The following is an 18,252-nucleotide window of genomic DNA, read 5'->3' as shown; positions in this document are numbered from 1 at the left end:
GCTACCTCGACAGATGGTTAGGTGTTGCACTTGTCGACATTAAGATGCAATCTATTATATTTACACCATTTCACCAATCTGTCAAGATCAGCCTGGATATTGCGAGCGTCTTCCTCATTGTCAATTGCAAAAACATTTTGAGTTCATCCGCAAAAATCAGGAATAGAGAATACCAGAAACAACGGGATATATCATTTAGAAAAATTAGAAATAGTAGAGGACCCATGTGGCTGCCCTGAGATAATGCATCCCTAATCTTAACAAATTGAGTCCTAAACTTAAAATAGGACAACAGCCATCTGAGAAGAGCACCCTATATTCCAAATTATTATTACAATAAAGAAAGAGTAGAGGCAATGCCTATAAACTCACAACAACGAAAAAAAAATTACAAAAAAAAAACAATAGGAAAAACAATAAGTATCCCGAAAAAAAGAGCAAAAAACAAAAAGTTCCACAAGCGGTACGGTACAAAAAACCGTCACGACCGACACGAACCGCTGCCACCACACTACTCCTGTCTGAGCCATCTATCGTACGAGTTCTTGAATGCGTTCACCGAACTGGAACCAACAACAGCCTCAGGCAAACCATTCCAGGAATGGAATACACGGTTGGTGAGAAAATGCTGCCTACGAACCGTGGAAAAGTTCTCTTTTCTGAGTTTGAACGAATGACCGCGCAAGCGCTCGTCTCGGTTGATCTCGAACAGACCTTGCAAGTCAACACCGAAAAGTCCATGAAGAGCCCGGAACGTGACAATAAGATCTCCGCGCCTTCTACGGTAAGCAAATGATGATAGATGCATTATAGCAAGCCTCGCTTCGTAATCGGGACGGCAGCGTGCACCGTAGGGTAATAGTCCAAGAGCCAGAGCCAAAAAAAGTCTCTGAATTTATTAAGCCTGGTTTTTTCTCAGGTGATTACAATCATAATATACAATAAAATGCTGCGGTCAGTCAAGTAGATGTTAGAACATGTGCCTCTGGTGCGCGGTCAAACATGTCGTGATTACCGACATAATGAAATCAATTTCTTAAGGCTGAAACTTTATAAACTTTTGTATTTTGGTATCTAAATCAAAATTTCAGTCAGTCAGCCTCCGATCGGGACACAGCTGGTCAGTCATCTTCAATATGCGTAGACTGGACTGGACGTGTGACTGGAAAGCATCAAAGGATGATTAATGTCAGTAGAATGCATCAAGAATTGGAGAATTCTGTTTGCAATGCTCTTTCTGGACTGCATGCTTTGACTGGATGTGATTTCAACCCAGCTTTTTACAAGAAAGGTAAAAAAAACCTCTGCAGATAATGAAGCAAAGCGAAGATTTTCAAGAAACATTCGCTGACCTTGGACTTGAAGATGCAAGCAACCAGAATAACATGTTCAATAAGGTTCAAGAATTTGTTTGCCATTTATACGGCTTGAAAAATTTTTTATCAATTGACGAGGCAAGATTCGTTTTATTTTCACAGACGTATAAATGTTTAAGCACCACAAATGATCCTTTCAAAATTAAAATAAAGAATGTAGATGGGTCGAGTATGCCACCATGCCAATCGGAATTGATGCAGCAGTTCCCAAGAGCGAGCTTCATTTCAAATATTTGACGTAATGCTCACCGTCAAATTCCAACGGAGCTATCTCCTACAGACTACGGGTGGAAATTGGTGGATGAGAAATATGACTTTGATTGGTTCGAAGGCGACCAATGACCAGAACTTGTACAAGATGTCATTATTCAACCTCTACAAGCAAATACAGGTATAGAAATATCTTTATCTGGATTAAACAATCACAAAATACTTATTTTCCTATCAAGTGCGGAAAGTGATACTTGCCCGCACGAAACTGCCGTTGCCCGAACGATGCGAAGCAGAGTTCGGGTAAGCAGTTGAGTGCGGGCAAGACACTTTCCGCAAGAGTTAGGAACAATATTTTTTCTACAAGCGCTTGAAATATATAAATATATTCAATTCACGAAACAGATCATATCTCATTTGATTAATTCATATATAATGACAGACGTAATTCTGCATATCATTACTATGGGTTTCTCATCGTTGACGTTCTATGCATAGAAACATGATAGAATTTAATTTACTCTATAATATTGGCGTGCGGGAAAAACCCCTGCTAATCCATTCCCGCACGCATTTGCGTGCGGGAAAGAAATAGCAGGCGTTTTTCCCGCACCTTTTGGGAAAGTGACTCTTTGCAACTTGGAATGCGTGCGGAAAAAAGGTTGAACGCGCACGCTTGTAAAAAAATACTTTTTCCGCCGACCTCCTAATAATAGCACTATTCAACGTACACCAAATTAGCTGTTAATGAACCATTTTATTGGTTAATTTCCTATTAATGCATTATTGTTATGGGTAATCGAACATAGAAGTATTCAGCAGCTTCCCAAATAATTATTTTATTTGTATGTCACATTGATTTTCCTAGTAGGTACCTAGCGGGTGAATCGAGAAAAGATGAATTGTGGAGGATGCAGAAAAATTATGATGGTTAGAGAGTAATCAATATATCTATGTACCACAACTCCAGCTTCCACCAGTCCACACATTCTTTAACAGATATTATAGGGAACGATATCAATGTGATTTACTCAAAATGTCACAACTCGAATATGCCCTCTATGAACTTCTCGAATTGTTCGATCGGCCGCATAAATATCAACATTCCGATATGAACATAGAAAATTTATAAGGTGTCAAATTTGACTAGGTATGGATAGAAAATTTTTGCAATTAAGAATTTACATTCAATTCAAAATGTGGTCGACGGAAAAATCTTGTAATCAACTCGTTTATTAATTGAGCGATTAATGATCTCGAACATTAACGTGTGAGCGAAGCGAGATAAAATATCTCAATCATCAATCGCTTCTATTAATAACCTAGTTGATTAAATAACTATTTTAACTGAATTTTATTTATTTTTCAGATTCTGCAACACCCGAGCTCGACTTGTCAGATCACGATAGTGAAAATGATGATATGGATTCAGATGAAGATTCAGATGATGAATCATGTGATGATATTCTTTATAGCTTGTTATCGTTAATGAATTAAATAAATATTAGAAATGTTTGAAAATCAATGAGTTCTTACTTGTGCGTATACCCATGTTCGTTAAGTATCCTGTTGATTTCGAACGAATTTTATTTCTGAGATTTTAAGGAAAGCATCAAAGGATGATTAATGTCAGTAGAATGCATCAAGAATTGGAGAATTCTGTTTGCAATGCTCTTTCTGGACTGCATGCTTTGACTGGATGTGATTTTAACCCAGCTTTTTACAAGAAAGGTAAAAAAAACCTCTGCAGATAATGAAGCAAAGCGAAGATTTTCAAGAAACATTCGCTGACCTTGGACTTGAAGATGCAAGCAACCAGAATAACATGTTCAATAAGGTTCAAGAATTTGTTTGCCATTTATACGGCTTGAAAAAACTTTTATCAATTGACGAGGCAAGATTCGTTTTATTTTCACAGACGTATAAATGTTTAAGCACCACAAATGATCCTTTCAAAATTAAAATAAAGAATGTAGATGGGTCGAGTATGCCACCATGCGAAGCGAGATAAAATATCTCAATCATCAATCGCTTCTATTAATAACCTAGTTGATTAAATAACTATTTTAACTGAATTTTATTTATTTTTCAGATTCTGCAACACCCGAGCTCGACTTGTCAGATCACGATAGTGAAAATGATGATATGGATTCAGATGAAGATTCAGATGATGAATAATGTGATGATTCTTTATAGCTTGTTATCGTTAATGAATTAAATAAATATTAGAAATGTTTGAAAATCAATGAGTTCTTACTTGTGCGTATACCCGTGTTCGTTAAGTATCCTGTTGATTTCGAACGAATTTTATTTCTGAGATTTTAAGGAACACTTGCTCATTAAAATAAATGTGTTATACTTTAAATGATTATGATGCAATATCTATAGGGAGCGAAAAAATTCAATTTCTTATCCACTGACTGACGGGCGTTGTTCTACGGAATGGCTGACTGAGCATTTTATTCATCAATAATATAGTCCGTAGTAGTTACAAAAAAAATTTCACGCTTAATAAACGAATTGCATCCTTATAAACGACGCTACGCACATTGAAGCTGACTGACCAGCTGTGTCCCGATCGGACCATGACTGACTTTCATAATTTTGATTTACATACTAAAACACAAAAGTTTATAAAGTTTCAGCCTTAAGAAATTGATTTTATTATGTCAGTAATCACGACATGTTTGACTGCGCACCAGAGGCACATGTTCTAACATCCACTTGACTGACCGCAGCATTTTATTGTATATTATGATTGTGATCACCTGAGGAAAAACCAGGCTTAAGAAATTCAGAGACTTTTTTGGCTCTGGCTCTGCGTCTATAACCTCGTGACCCGCCTTCGAAAATTCTCGAGAATGTCAGCGTCGCGACACAACACTGGTCTCCAAACTGGTCCGGCGAACTCCAGAGTAGGACGAATATAGGTCTTATGGAGAGCACTACACGTAGCTGGATCGCACCTGCCAAAAGCCTTCTGGATCATAAACATGACCTTTTAGCCTTGTTTACAATGGCCAATATGTGCTCCGACCAAGTTAAACTGTCTGTTATAACAACACCAAGATCACAGTGGCCACGAGTAGGATTAATTCATTTGCCGCAAAGGTTGTACTGGAGACGGGGGTTGTTGTTACCCTTATGCAAAACTAAACAGTTATCGAGATTTAGAGGCAGCTGCCAGTCCTCGCACCAACGTGCTAAAGAGTCCTGCTATAGAGTGATCCTTGGGAATACCATATAACTTAGTGTCGTCGGCGAACTGGGAGCAATGGGATCCGATGTAGGCAGGTAAGTCAGAGATATATAGCAGAAAAAGTAGCAGTGGCGTAGCGAGCTTAACTCGCGCCCGGGGCACAATACCTTTTTAGCGCCCCTCCTCCCCACTCATTCGAAAACCATATAGGTATATAGGGGAGACTGGGGAGGGTTGATACGTTTTTTGGAATTTTTATTCTGGAAACTGAATTATATGAAGAAACAGGACTTTTCTTATATTATACAATTCTTCAATTAATCGTTCAACAAAATAAATATAGAAGTCTCAAAACATAACCATCTTATTCTATACAGAACGTTGAACACAAAAACATGCAAACTGTCTCAAGCCTCCCCACATATGGGAGGATTGATACGATGTACTGGGAGAGTAATCGAGAGGATTATTAAGCTCAGTAGGTAGGTCAGCAATGATACTGGCTTGCTTTGGTCCCATAGGTGTAGAAAAATCGTGAAATGGTCGGTTAGTCACTTCCGCACAAGAAAAGTCGACCTCGTTAAATACATGGGGATTGTACGGATAAATTCCAGTTGTTAAAAATCCCTTTGATATGTTGGATGGTGAAAACGCCTTCATGTAGGCCTATCCAACTAGCTACGGAATATTTTTTTGAAGATGATTCATGTATCAGGCCTCCCCACGACAAATGTCTCAAACCTCCCCGAAAGCAATTTTTAAAGGGATTTATGTTTTCATATTATACTCATATATTTTGAAAGGCGAATAAAACTGTAAATTGAGTAGTTTTATGCATATTTCCCAGTGAAATGTTTGTTTATGCCGAAGAATTAATGCATGATCATAAAACCCTTAGGTAACTTGAGTAAAAACTTACAATTTCTCACCTCGAAACACTCTTCGTTGAATATTTCACAAACAAACTACTGTAAGCCTTACAGATTAACGTCACGCAATGCCCTTTGCCAAAGAATAGTGTTCACTAGTATAAAACTTTTGAAAACGGCTACAGATCGCGGATATAAGCCTGTATCAAGCCTCCCCATGTATCAATGCTCCCTAGTTTCCCCTAATATTATATTTTAAATATACTAGCAAATTAATGAATGAATAAAGTAAGATAAATATGATAATAGGCTCAAGCAAATGTATATGATCATAAGTAACAAAAGTTACGTATCATTCAATTTATATATTTTTAAAAAAATATTAAAAGAAATGCATTTTTAAGACAATGAAAGAGTCAATATTCATTATTTTCAAGGGGATACAAATTTAATATGAATATAGTACAGTTAATTTCTAGAAACGACTAAACATATTTATCATAACAATTATAAATTACAACATAATAGTAAGTCCATAGAACTACCTTGTAGGTAGATTGTACCTACAGGCTGATTCGCCTTTAGTTCGATTCAGTGATGATGCTTATATTCTTATATTGATTGATCGAGTTTTTTCCAGTTAGAGGGCGCTAAGGAAGAGGAGCTAAGCCGCACATGAGAAAGGCCAAGGTCATTGTATAGAATCCCAGTCTAATGTACATTTATCGCCGTATATCTCAAAAATTTTCAGATGTAGAAAAAATTGCTTCAGACAAAATTTGTGGAAAATGTTATGCGCTACAAATTTTATAAGGAATGCGAAAACAATTTGAAGCCCAGGAGAGGAGATAATTAAAAAAAAAACAGATTTTTGTGATCTTTATGGCCAATTTTCATTGTTACGGCATGCTGAAACAGATTATATTTTTTCCGTTATTGTTGAATCATTAGCTTCAAAATAAGAAAGAAAGGGTCCGCGCTCGAGAATGTACAGGTGAATTTTTTGTTGCAAATTTGGCGCCCTCCCATACATTTTCGTCACGCTTAAATTGTCAGACTACGAGAATATATACTTTTCAACATGTAATTAACCACGTTTATATCAATCTGACACGCTCAAGTATGTACAATGATCATTTTTTTTATTATTCTGGCTGGCTGTTCTAGACAATCCCCCCTATATATAGGTCTAACTTTTGGTAGAGGTATCTCCTCTGACACGCTCGAGTAAATTCAGAATTTCCCTCTTGGGCTCCTCAACTATATCAAACAAATCAAGAAAGGAGAAAATTTATGTAACCTTAAAGAGAAGTTGACATAAGGAAGTGCTGACAGATACAGATCTAGTCAGCCCTGCCTGTTTTTATTGTGAATATATTATTATAGTTTGATTTAGACCATAATGTTCCTGTTTTCCTTATTATTAACGAATTAACACTTATTTCATAACACTGATTTAGAAAATATTTTCCAAAAAACAATTTTAAAATTATCCAGCAATTTTTTTGTTCTGTGAACCATTTGGTGCCCCTTTATGAGAAGCGCCCGGGCCATGATGCCCCCCCTTGCCCCCCCTCACTACGCCACTGAAAAGTAGTGGCCCTAAAACGGAGCCCTGCGGTACACCACTCGTCACTTTTTTAGAGGATGAGAATGAACGGCCAACTCTAACCCTGAATGAGCGATTGGAGAGAAATGCCTCAATCCACGCAAGAAGGTCACCGCGCAATCCTAGATGGTCAAGCACGTGTAAAAGCCGTTTGTTGGGAACACGATCAAAAGCGCGGGAAAAATCCAGGTAAATCACGTCTACGGGAACCTTGTTATCGAGTGCTCTCGACCAGTTGTTGACGCATTCCAGTAGATTAGTAATCAATGAACGACCGGGAAGAAAGCCATGTTGGAATCGGGGATGAGCTTGTTTTCCAGAGCAAACTCGAGGATTATCCTCTCACAAATATTTGCTGCGATGGGGACCAGGCTGATGGGACGATAGTTGGATGCATCTAGCTTGTTGCCTTTCTTGAATATTGGAGTAACAATAGCAGGGGGTGGCTAGGGAATGAGCAAACTCCTTGAAGAGCTTCGATGGAAGACCATCACCGCCAGGCGCAGAACGTACATCGAGGGCTGAGAGATGTTTTTCGACCAGAGCAGGGGAAAAGGTTATGCTTTTTAAGTCAGAGTTGACGCGATTTCTGAGCACCCGGGGCGATGAACCGGTCTCGATGGTGAAGTCAGCAGCGAATGTGTTTGCCAAAACATCCGCAGCTTCTTCGGGGTTTCTACAAGGTTGATTGTTGGAGTTAGAAACCAGTGGCGTATCGACTTTGGAATTCAGGGATGAACTGACATATTTGAAGAAGCGTTTTCGGACTTTGGATTGGACTAGTTTTGACTCGAATTCTTTCTTGGCAGCAGAGATAGTAGTGGAGAGGAAATTACAGTATGTGCGGTGTGCATCGTAGTCTCATTGTTGTCTTCGTCGAGTGTAGCGTTGCCATATCGACTTTTTGTGTCTAATCATCTTGAGTATATTGTGGTCAAGACAGGGTCTCGAATCTACTGCGACAACATTTTTCAACATCGAACATTCGTCAATCAAGTTCTTGAGCGCTTCCACGAAACGACTCCACATGATCTCAACATCAGTCGTGGACTCGAGTATAGCGTCCCAATCAACACCGGAGATCCTGCTCTGCAACTGTTCGTAATTCGTAACCTTTATTGTCTTCTTCCATTTTTTGCTCGGGCTGAAGAACTGGAGTTGTAGTTTTGAAAGAAGTAGGGCATGGTCTGATCTTCCCAGGGGAGGATCATGCTCAACACTGGAGACTAGGTCAGCATCGTTCACTAATACAAGATCTAACAAAGATGGGATCTGAAGGTTTCGAAAACGTGTGGGTCTATCCACCAACTGAACGGAACGAGATTAGAATCACGGATGGCGTCAACTTAAGGACCGGATGGCGAGTTGTAGACCTTAGGGGAAAGTGGCCAGTCGACATCAGCCATGTTGAAATCCCCCGCAACAAAAAGGTTTCGTTTCGTCGTTGATAGACCGCTCAGAAAATTCGCCATTTCGATGTCGGATTGAGAAGGTCGGGTCGGTAGGCACATCCAATAGTGAAGCTAGGAGACTGCCCGTTGAAGAGGTCAATGAATATACTGTCGACACCAGGTAAACCTGGACTGAAGGGTCGAACAAAGAAAGAGCTGGAAATTTCATTCACTACGTGAATACATACACCTCCGTAACCAACCGTTGTCACGCTATCGCATCTAAAAATGGAGTATCCCGGTATCGACACCAAACTGTCCGGAATTCTAGGGTGCAACCACGACTCGGCAATAAGAATAAATGTGGGTTGATAGGTTCTAGTGAAAGCGAGTAGTTCTAGATGTTTTGAGCATGGAGATGGAGACTGTGAATTGGTGTAAACGATCGACCACTCGTGAAGGTTATCTAATTTTTCGAATTAGCTGAGATAGGAATATTGATTATGGAAGGAACACCAGAAACATACTTGATATCAATATTGGACTCCCCCGCCCTTTTTCTACGCTTGAGTTCCTCACGTAGGTAGTTTCGATTTGAAAAGGTGTTTTATCATCGGAAATACTGAACCTCTTCCAGTCTGGCACATTATTAATGACTTTTCTGTTCCGCAGCAACCTAGTGACAACCATCGGGTTAGTGAATGTCACCTTCAGCATTCTGGGACGGTAAGAGATAGCACGACCAAATCGCTCGAGAGAGATGCGGTGGGTATTAGCTCCGGGAGACACGTATTCGATTAATTTTGTAACAAGTGCCGTGTCGCCAGCCAAGTCTGACTCGGGAACACCACGCATCAAGATGTTGTGTGGTATCTCATTAGGGTTGTGGGCAGAACTTATTGCCGAATCACGGGAAACAGAACAGGAGGCTTCCTTCACCCCAGACAACCGTGCACAAGCAGTCTCAAGGTTTGCCTTGAGCTGGTCATGATTTGAAGCAAGTTCACAGAGTTTTTCGCTGCAGGACTGAATGTCGCCTTCGTGTTTACCTAGGGTCACCGAATGACTTTCGATTATTTTGCCTTGATTACTGATCTCTGTCGAATGTTTCTGCAAAATCGACTTGCAATCAGATATTTCGGATTGCAATGACAATTGAGTGGCCTTGATAGCGGAAATGTCGGACGATATTTCATTGAGTTTGGATATAAGTACCGCGAATTGGTTAGTATTCATTGGGTCGAGAGGGTAAGGCTGGGTACCACAACTTAAAACGTTCATATTATCTGAAGACAAAGGCGAGGAATTGGTTTAGATTCAAGAATTGAGTGACCGACAGAGTCAAACGACTTCGTAAAATCGGTATATATGACCTCAATCTGACGCTCACCCTCCAACGCATCAATGGATGATGAGATTATGTACATGGAATGTTACTAGCTTGTTTTAAGCCGGAAAATTGGATAATATTATACAGGAGATGGATAGACTTCAATTGGATATGATTGAAATAAGCGAGAATAAGTGAGACGAAATGGTCGTGAGTGCGAAAAATCATAAGAGATGACGAGGTGGTTTATGCTGGTAACAAGGAACAAAATCATGGAAATTGGTTAGGCTTTATAATAAAGAAGTATTTGAGCCAGTATTCAGAGAATGTCGTACAGTATATCTGATCGAATTATAAGGTTGCAACCCTCTGGGAAGCCTACGTACATTAAAAGTATTCAGGTTTATGCGACTGCTGATAAAGACGACTAAGTTATAGAGGAATTTTAAGTAAGTGTTCAGAAGCTTGTCAAATCCTTGAGAAATCTGACTGTCGTGATGGGTGACTTCAACTCCAAGGTAGGAGAATGAAAAGAGGAATCTTATGTTGGAGCATACGGGCTGGGAGAGCGAATTATATGCTGAGCACGATTTCAAATCTAATGTAGGGTCAAGTTTGCAGAAATGCAGATAACCATATTCAGGGGCTCCTTTTATGGACATTGGTTTGCCATTTCCAACAATACTTCTATAAGTTCTTCTCGTTTTTTTGTTCCTCACGAGGATGCATTCATCTTCAATATTTTCTAGTTTGGTATTGTCCTTACAAGAGAATCAATATCATATTTGGTTCTGTTGATTCAGAGGGAAAACTATTATCCTGCAGTTTTACAGCTTTCTTAAGCCTTATGTACCCGTGGTCTTGTTTCCTATGTGATCAATATAAGGTTTAAGTATTTCAGTGAATGTTTTGGTTTTAGTTTTAGGCTGTATTTTAGATTCAGAACAGTTGATACTTCACCGGTGTTCTCCATTTTCAGCCCTGAGATCAGAGACCACATCTTTGAGGTTATATATTTCTTCTATAGTCTCAATTCCTCAAGCACAGGAGAAACTAATGATTCAAAGGATTCGGTGATAAATCCCTCCATGCTCTAGAGGAGTATATCAGTAGAAGACAGAGCAGTCGACGGCGTATTATCCAACTCTCCAGTTTTAGGGGTTATGTTTTTTGACGAGCACCCAATTTTTGGGAGCTCCTGTTTTTTTCATTGTTTTTAGATCTTCAACAGTCAAGTTGACACACTTCATTCAGTATTAACCTGATTACTCGAAGCTCTTACACCTTACACATATCACTAGTGATCACAATATACTAAGCGTGGTGCGACTCCACGAGTGAATTTTTCGCCCAGCCAACGGAAGTGTTCTTCTCATCGTCAGAACTGTCAAGTGTGTCATGTTCTGAATTTTTTACCTACTCACGTCACATATGGTACATAATGTGTCTGCGCTTTCATGGGATGAAAACATATTAATATCTTTCTAATAAATTTGAATAAATTTGACTAAGGTCTTGTGTGTCGGTCCTGTAATTGACGGTAGTATTCAGTTCTATAAAAATCATTTCGCTTATATTTTCCTGCCATTCACTTAGTAGTCATGATCTTTGCATTCTGAAAATCGAAATTATGGCCCTCTGTGAACAATTTCAGATATGATTTCAAACTACCACGTACTATTAATAAGGTGCAAAGAAACTGAGGAATGAGGGACAGTATTTAAGAATAACATAAAATTCATTCAACAAACATAAAAAACAAGTTATAGTTTAAAACTCAATTTTTAGAGCTTTTTTCGCTGCAAAGGTTTTTATGATGTCCCCGTATTTAATTTTTGCAGCAATCTCATGTTCTATAGGTATTGAGAATACTAAACTGTGTAGAAGCTCTTGTTTTCTTCTATTCCTCAAATGATGTTTCATTAATCTGAATTTGCTGAAACTTCTTTCATTTGAGGCCACTAAAACCGGCAGATAAAAAGAAATTTATAATGAGTGATTGTCAAAATCCTTTTAATAAATAATAATAATTGTTTATTTTGTATAACAGAAATAAATATGGTTCAGGTTACAGAGATCATAGTAAGGTATATTATCTGTGTGTAACTGTTTTGAAGAAGTATATAGTCAAACTATCTGAATTTTCGCCGCTACAAACAGCCTTCGATGAATTGTACCTCTAGCTAGCACGACAGCATAACATCCCTGTACTTGAAGGGGCACCGTCAGAGGCCTCCACTGGCTGGCGTCCTCCTAGATCTGACACTGCCTGGCCTATTTCAAATTTTTCGCGGACACTTTTCGTCACACCAGTTTATTCTCCTTTTCTCCTCTACCGTCCATAAGCGAGAACAATCCATTCTAGTAGGTATATAATGAATAACGAAGTGGCTAGTATATCGATTCACGGAGCAATGCATATCGAAAACGAGAAGGCGGAGAAGGTCATCGATTGATTTGCCTTAAAAAAATCTATAAGGCTTAATATAATTTTGTGATATGAATCAGACTGTATATAGCTATTATTACAACTAGGGAAATATATTCATATTTCCCGTGGTGTAATCAATAGTTTTTTTCTGATTGAAATAATCTGTTATGGGGAAATCATTGTTTCATTGTATATTTTTGTAATAATTAAATTTTGAACGTTGCTTTGGGCCATGTTTATGAAAATCATGGTTGACTGGTTTCATTTTGACGTCTTGTCAGAAATAAAAGTATTGAAATAATGTCGAACTACGTCGAAACTCAATCGGCAAAAGCCCGTGAATCTTTGGTTCCGGCCAAATCTCAAGCTGCCTACAGTAGAGAGTACGATTGCTTTCAGGAGTGGAAAAGAAAAAATTTGGTGGACGGTGTGAGCGATAATATTTTGTTAGCATATTTCCAAGATTTGGTATGTTGCTCTGATTCTTGTTATTCTTGATGTATGATTAATTCATTCGATCCCCAGTCGCAGAAATATTCACCAAACACGTTATGGCCGAAACTATCGATGTTAAGATCAATGCTACATTTGAAGGAAAAAACTGATGTCAAATTATTCGATGAAGTCGAAGCATTTGTTAAGAACAAAAATAAAGGATACGTTCCTAAAAAATCAGCAGTGTTGTCCCGGGAGCAGCTCAAGACATTCTTGAGTGAAACTCCTAATGACTTTTTTTGATGTATAAGGTAAAAGTTTCATTTTGATTTCCTCTGTTGATAAGATTTTCACATTCACAATTTTGAAGGTTGTTTTAATAACATAACATAAAATATTTGGCACCTGCAGAACACAAGATCTTCAGATATCGAAGATCGTGGGTCGGTAATCATAATTAAAGTCTCAAAAACTAAGAATGATATAAACAGAATATTCACTATAATTGATGAAGAAGATCTGGGTGCTGCTCGTTTGGTGCGGGAGTATTCGGCGTTGCGTCCGCAAGGCGTTCTTAGGTTCTTCGTAGCTTATAGAGATAAGAAGTGTACTCTTCAGCCTGTCGGCAAAAATACCTTCGGAAAAATTCCGAGTAAGGTTGCTGAATAGTTGGGATTAGATAATCCGAAAATGTATACAGGCCATTGTGGAAGACGAACATCTGCGACTTTGGTTGCCGATGCGGGAGCTTCAATGACAACACTCAAGAGACATGGTGGTTGGAAAAGTTCGTCTGTTGCAGAAGGCTATCTGGCTGACAGTATGCTGCACAAAAGTAAGGTAGCGAAGATAATAGCAGGTGTGGAGGGAGAGCCATCTGCAGCATCACAGTCTTTGAAGACCGTATGTTCTCAAGAAAAGTGTAGTCTCGTCGACGAATAATTATGAACAAGATATTTCTTCTTCCTTTATATCTGGTGGAAAAACTTTCAGTGGAAATTTCAACAATTGCAGTTTCCATTTTGTTACTAAATAAAGAAATAAAATATGATTTGACGTTTTGAAAGAAATATGATTTGACGTTTCATATTTCCCTAGGGAAATATAAACTGACATTCCATATTTCCCTAGGGAAATATGAGTGTGTTATGACACATGGTAACTAAGGCGATATAGCTCAATATTGGTTCGATCAGAAAAAAAAATTTTTTTAACTCACACGTGAAATAAAATAACACGCACTTGACTAGATGAACGTCATCTTGATCTTGTCGCTATGGATTGAATGATGTTCTAGCAACAATCAATCGAAGCGATACCTTTCATGTCATTTCATAAATTAGATAATTCTCTGGAAAGTGTTATCATTCGAATCCTAATCGAAATGGAATAAAATTTTCAATACAACACGTGAGTCAAAAATGTGTATTCATTCGAAGAAATAAACCTACTTGCCTTTCGGGCTCGAGAGTTAAACTTTCTTCTCATGAATAAACATTCATTTAACTCACTTGTTGTATAAATAACTATTATCCCATTTTGACGTTTAAAGACGACAATGTTCAACCCACGGTTACAAGGGTAAGTTGACGTTTATCCACTGAGGGCCCCGATCTTCCACATCATCTACAGTCATATTCACCAGCTTGCCAATTCTACACTCTCCAGCAACACCCATAATAAAAACTACCTTTATCAATAAATATTGCTCATCAGGAGCGGCATCTAAAAAATATTTCAACCCCTCTCTTGTGAATACTTTCGACTTTTTTGCTACGTATCCTCTGGAATGTTGCTTTAAAAAGGCGGTGACTTGGTAAAATCTGCCAATATTTTTTTGAGTTGCGAATAGTAGGACCATAAAGACGACGACTTAACTTTCTTGGACCTTTCGGAAATATAAGCCAAAATGATTTTTTCCTTGACACCTCTGGCTTTCTTATCATTTTTCCAGGTACAAAATTTTCAACTTGTCGCTTTCAGCTCTCACTTTTCCTACTGTCTAAAAGGAGGGTAGGGTCACTCCTGTTTTCAAAATAGGCAACCGCAGCAGCGTTGATAACTATAGACCGATCGTCATTTTGAGCAACTTAGGTAAGGTATTTGAGAGAGTATGATATAACTTATTCACATGTACAATGCCAGATATCCGACAGTCAGCATGGCTTCATCAAGGATCGGTGTCAACCGTGAGTAACTTGACTTGCATTACTCAATTCATTAGTGATACTCTGGACGTGATCTGCACGGACTTTTCTAAGGCGTTCGACGACTGGACCATGGTACTTCTAAGAAAGTTGTCCTCATCTGGGTTAACTATGGACTTTGTTATGTTCTTGGGGTCCTATCTTACGGACAAAAAACTCTGGGTGCAATGCCTGGGTTATAAATCTTTCGAGTTCATTGCATCTTCAGGTGTTTCCCAGGGGTCCATACTTGGTCCACTGTTCTTTATAATTTTCATAAATGATATTTGTTTGTCTATTATCTGCTTTTTTTCTTCTTTATGTGGATGATGGCAAGCTGTTTCGTCGAATTATGTCCGCCGCGTACTGCCGGGACCTCGATGGGTTGAATTGTTGGTGCAGTGATAACTTGCTTCCCCTGAATATCTCTAAGTAAAAGGTGTTGTCGTTTGGCCGTAAAAAAGGAATGATCGACTTTCCATACAATATTAATGGTTGTGTCCTTGGTAGAGTTGCAGAGTACAAGGACCTTGGCGTATTGTTCGATCAAAAACTTAGTTTTGTGCCCCACATCAACTCTGTTGTGTCGAGTGGCTTCAGGTCTCTCGGATTCATCTTGAGAAATTCTAAGTGGTTTCACGATACTAGAACATATTCGTGAGGTCGCGGTATGAGTATGGATGTGTGATATGGAGCCCAGGATATGATGTCCATATCAATAGTTTGGAAAGAGTATAGAGGCGATTTCTGAAATACGTGTGTTTCATAATTGACGGAATCTATCCGAGCCGAGGTACTCCGCATGAAGATCTCTTGGGTAGATTCCGGGCTTTGAGTATTTAATACTCAAGGTTCCGGGTTAGTCTCTTGGAACGGTGGCGTACTTATCTGGTCATTTTATTTCTTCGGAACATTCTGTGTTCGCTCATTGACTGTCCCTATTTGCTTGAGATGATAAATTTAAATGTTCCCAGGCTTCCAGTCAGAAATGTAACTACCTTTTACTTGTTTTTTCCACGATCTGATGTTCTCCGTTTTTCACCATTGTGAAGCATATGCCGTGACTACATGTCGTTCCCTTGATATTTTTCATTACTCGCTCTCCGATGTAGGGAGAGTTGTTTTGGGTTAGCTATGGAAGCTGGACAGGAGCTTTATTTTTCTTTTCTTCCTGCTGCTCCTGTGTAGCTTCAATAAATCAGCATTTTTTTTTCTAATTTTAGTCTGTCTTTTAAATACCAATTTTATTTTAGTATGAGTAAGTTGTTGATGCTCCCATTCTCTAATTGGCTTCGGCTGTTGAATGGTGTATGACTTAAATAAATAAATAAATATAGAATATTGTTTATTTGACCAATTTACAAAATTTAGCAGTGATGCTATTTCTTAAACAAAATAAAATATATCATTCTCTCTTTACAATAAACAAAACGAAAAACTCTTACAAAGGCTCTGCCAGTATGTGGAATCAATTTCCTTCCACTGAATAATCAGACAACAGCAATGACCGTCCAGCCAACCAGAATCAAACCCCATTCTAGACAGAAGCACATCCACTTACTCCATCAGGCAGATGACAACATTCCTAGGTTGCTCCCTGAGAAATATTTTTGTCCGAACAACAAAGAGTCTCCTAGTCTTCGAACTTCTAATTTCCCATGGCAAAACATTAAATAATCTATTTCCCGGATATTCGAGCGATCGACGGCCCACAGTGCTGGAGAAAAAGGCTGTTCTTGTCTTCTGCTGTGTAACATGTGGTCTGATAATTGTGTTCCATATAATTTAATTGCAGTCTCTCCTCATACTTTGTTGTCACACACCTCAGAAAATAGAGTAATTCTCAGAATTTGACTGTGCATTCGAATTGGTGAGGTGAGGGTAATACCACAAAGTCGCGAGTTCGACTCCCAACAAAGTTTAATCGAAAAATTTTTTGTGATAAATTTATATGTATTACCATCTGGAATGTTTCGACACCTAAATTTAAAATTTTTGAGCCTCAAAATCCAACCAGTTTTTTTTTATTATGTTAGAGGTTCCTATGAGATATTTGGACGGCTGCAGTAAAGAAACGGTTTGATTTTTCTCGATTTTGTTTCCATATTCCTGTTAGGTTTGAAAGGAAGTACAATCGGGAAACATTTCAACAATTTCCGGTGAAATTTTTTTTGCTGTGAACATGTAAAAAAAAAAGTTGCTGTTCGATTTATGAAACAATTTCTGTTGGAACAATTTCTTCACAGAAATTGTTCGAAAATTGTGTTCATTCAGAAAATTAAATTTCATTTTGGCAATCGAAAAAAAAAATCACGAACATTGAAGGTTTTCCGACATTTTGAAGAAAATTTTTCAAATGTTCGGAGTTCTTCATCTTTTCTTTTCATTTTTGAGCACTCAAAAATACTCCGATGTGACCAGAAACCGTTACTTTGAGGTTTATACATAACTAACCACACTCATCAGAATATTGCTCAAATACGACGTTGAATACCCTATATCTCGCTTATGCGTCGAAGTCGAAAACGGGGTATATGTCATAAGGCAAAAGTGATTCTCCCGGTGTCATTTACCCATCATATATGTTTTTCCAGTTTATGATGAAACACCCTGTATATATTTTTGAAAAGCAATTTTTTTGGATGATATGAGACCAAAAAAAGAATGAATTCGTATTTAAAATAATGAAGTTGCTTCTTTTCCACCCTTAGTACAAGAGATAAGAAAAATTGAATATGAAATGGTATTCCCAGTGAAAAAGTTCCAGTCGAAAGTTTTTACCGTTTTCAGATTGTTTCGAAAATATAGAAGTTACGGCACATTTTCGAAATCGACAAAATATCAAAATTTGGTCATATCTTCAAGACAAATGAAGACATCGTGAAACGGTTTTTAGTTATCGACTATGGACTTTTCACAAAAATCGAGCCTTGGACTCCTTTCAAAGTTTTTACCTATCTAGTCTAGAAGTACCAGAAACAGCCAAAATCAAGCAATTTATTGGTATACTGATGAATTGAAGTGATTAATTTTATCAGTAGGCCCAAAGACCAACGTACATTGAAATTATATGCCAAGAATTTTTTCTCTATTCTATGTAGAAATTTTCTTTTTTGGTGCCAACTGAAGACCATCAACATATCCGTCAAATAAACAACGGCCATATGTTCTTATTTTCAGCGTCGCTGCCAAATTGATGCGATGAGTCACGTGATA

General features: G+C 38.2%; 1 protein-coding gene across 2 annotated transcripts in view; it reads right to left on the bottom strand.

Moving 5' to 3' along the window:
- Window positions 1-18,252, bottom strand: part of LOC123317007 — a 56,533-nt gene that overhangs the window by 23,093 nt on the left and 15,188 nt on the right. The window lies entirely within an intron of this gene.

The sequence above is a fragment of the Coccinella septempunctata genome, chromosome 7 (genome assembly GCF_907165205.1).
Source record: "Coccinella septempunctata chromosome 7, icCocSept1.1, whole genome shotgun sequence".
Classification (NCBI taxonomy): Eukaryota; Metazoa; Arthropoda; class Insecta; order Coleoptera; family Coccinellidae; genus Coccinella; species Coccinella septempunctata.
This window is presented reverse-complemented; position numbering and strand designations above follow the sequence as displayed.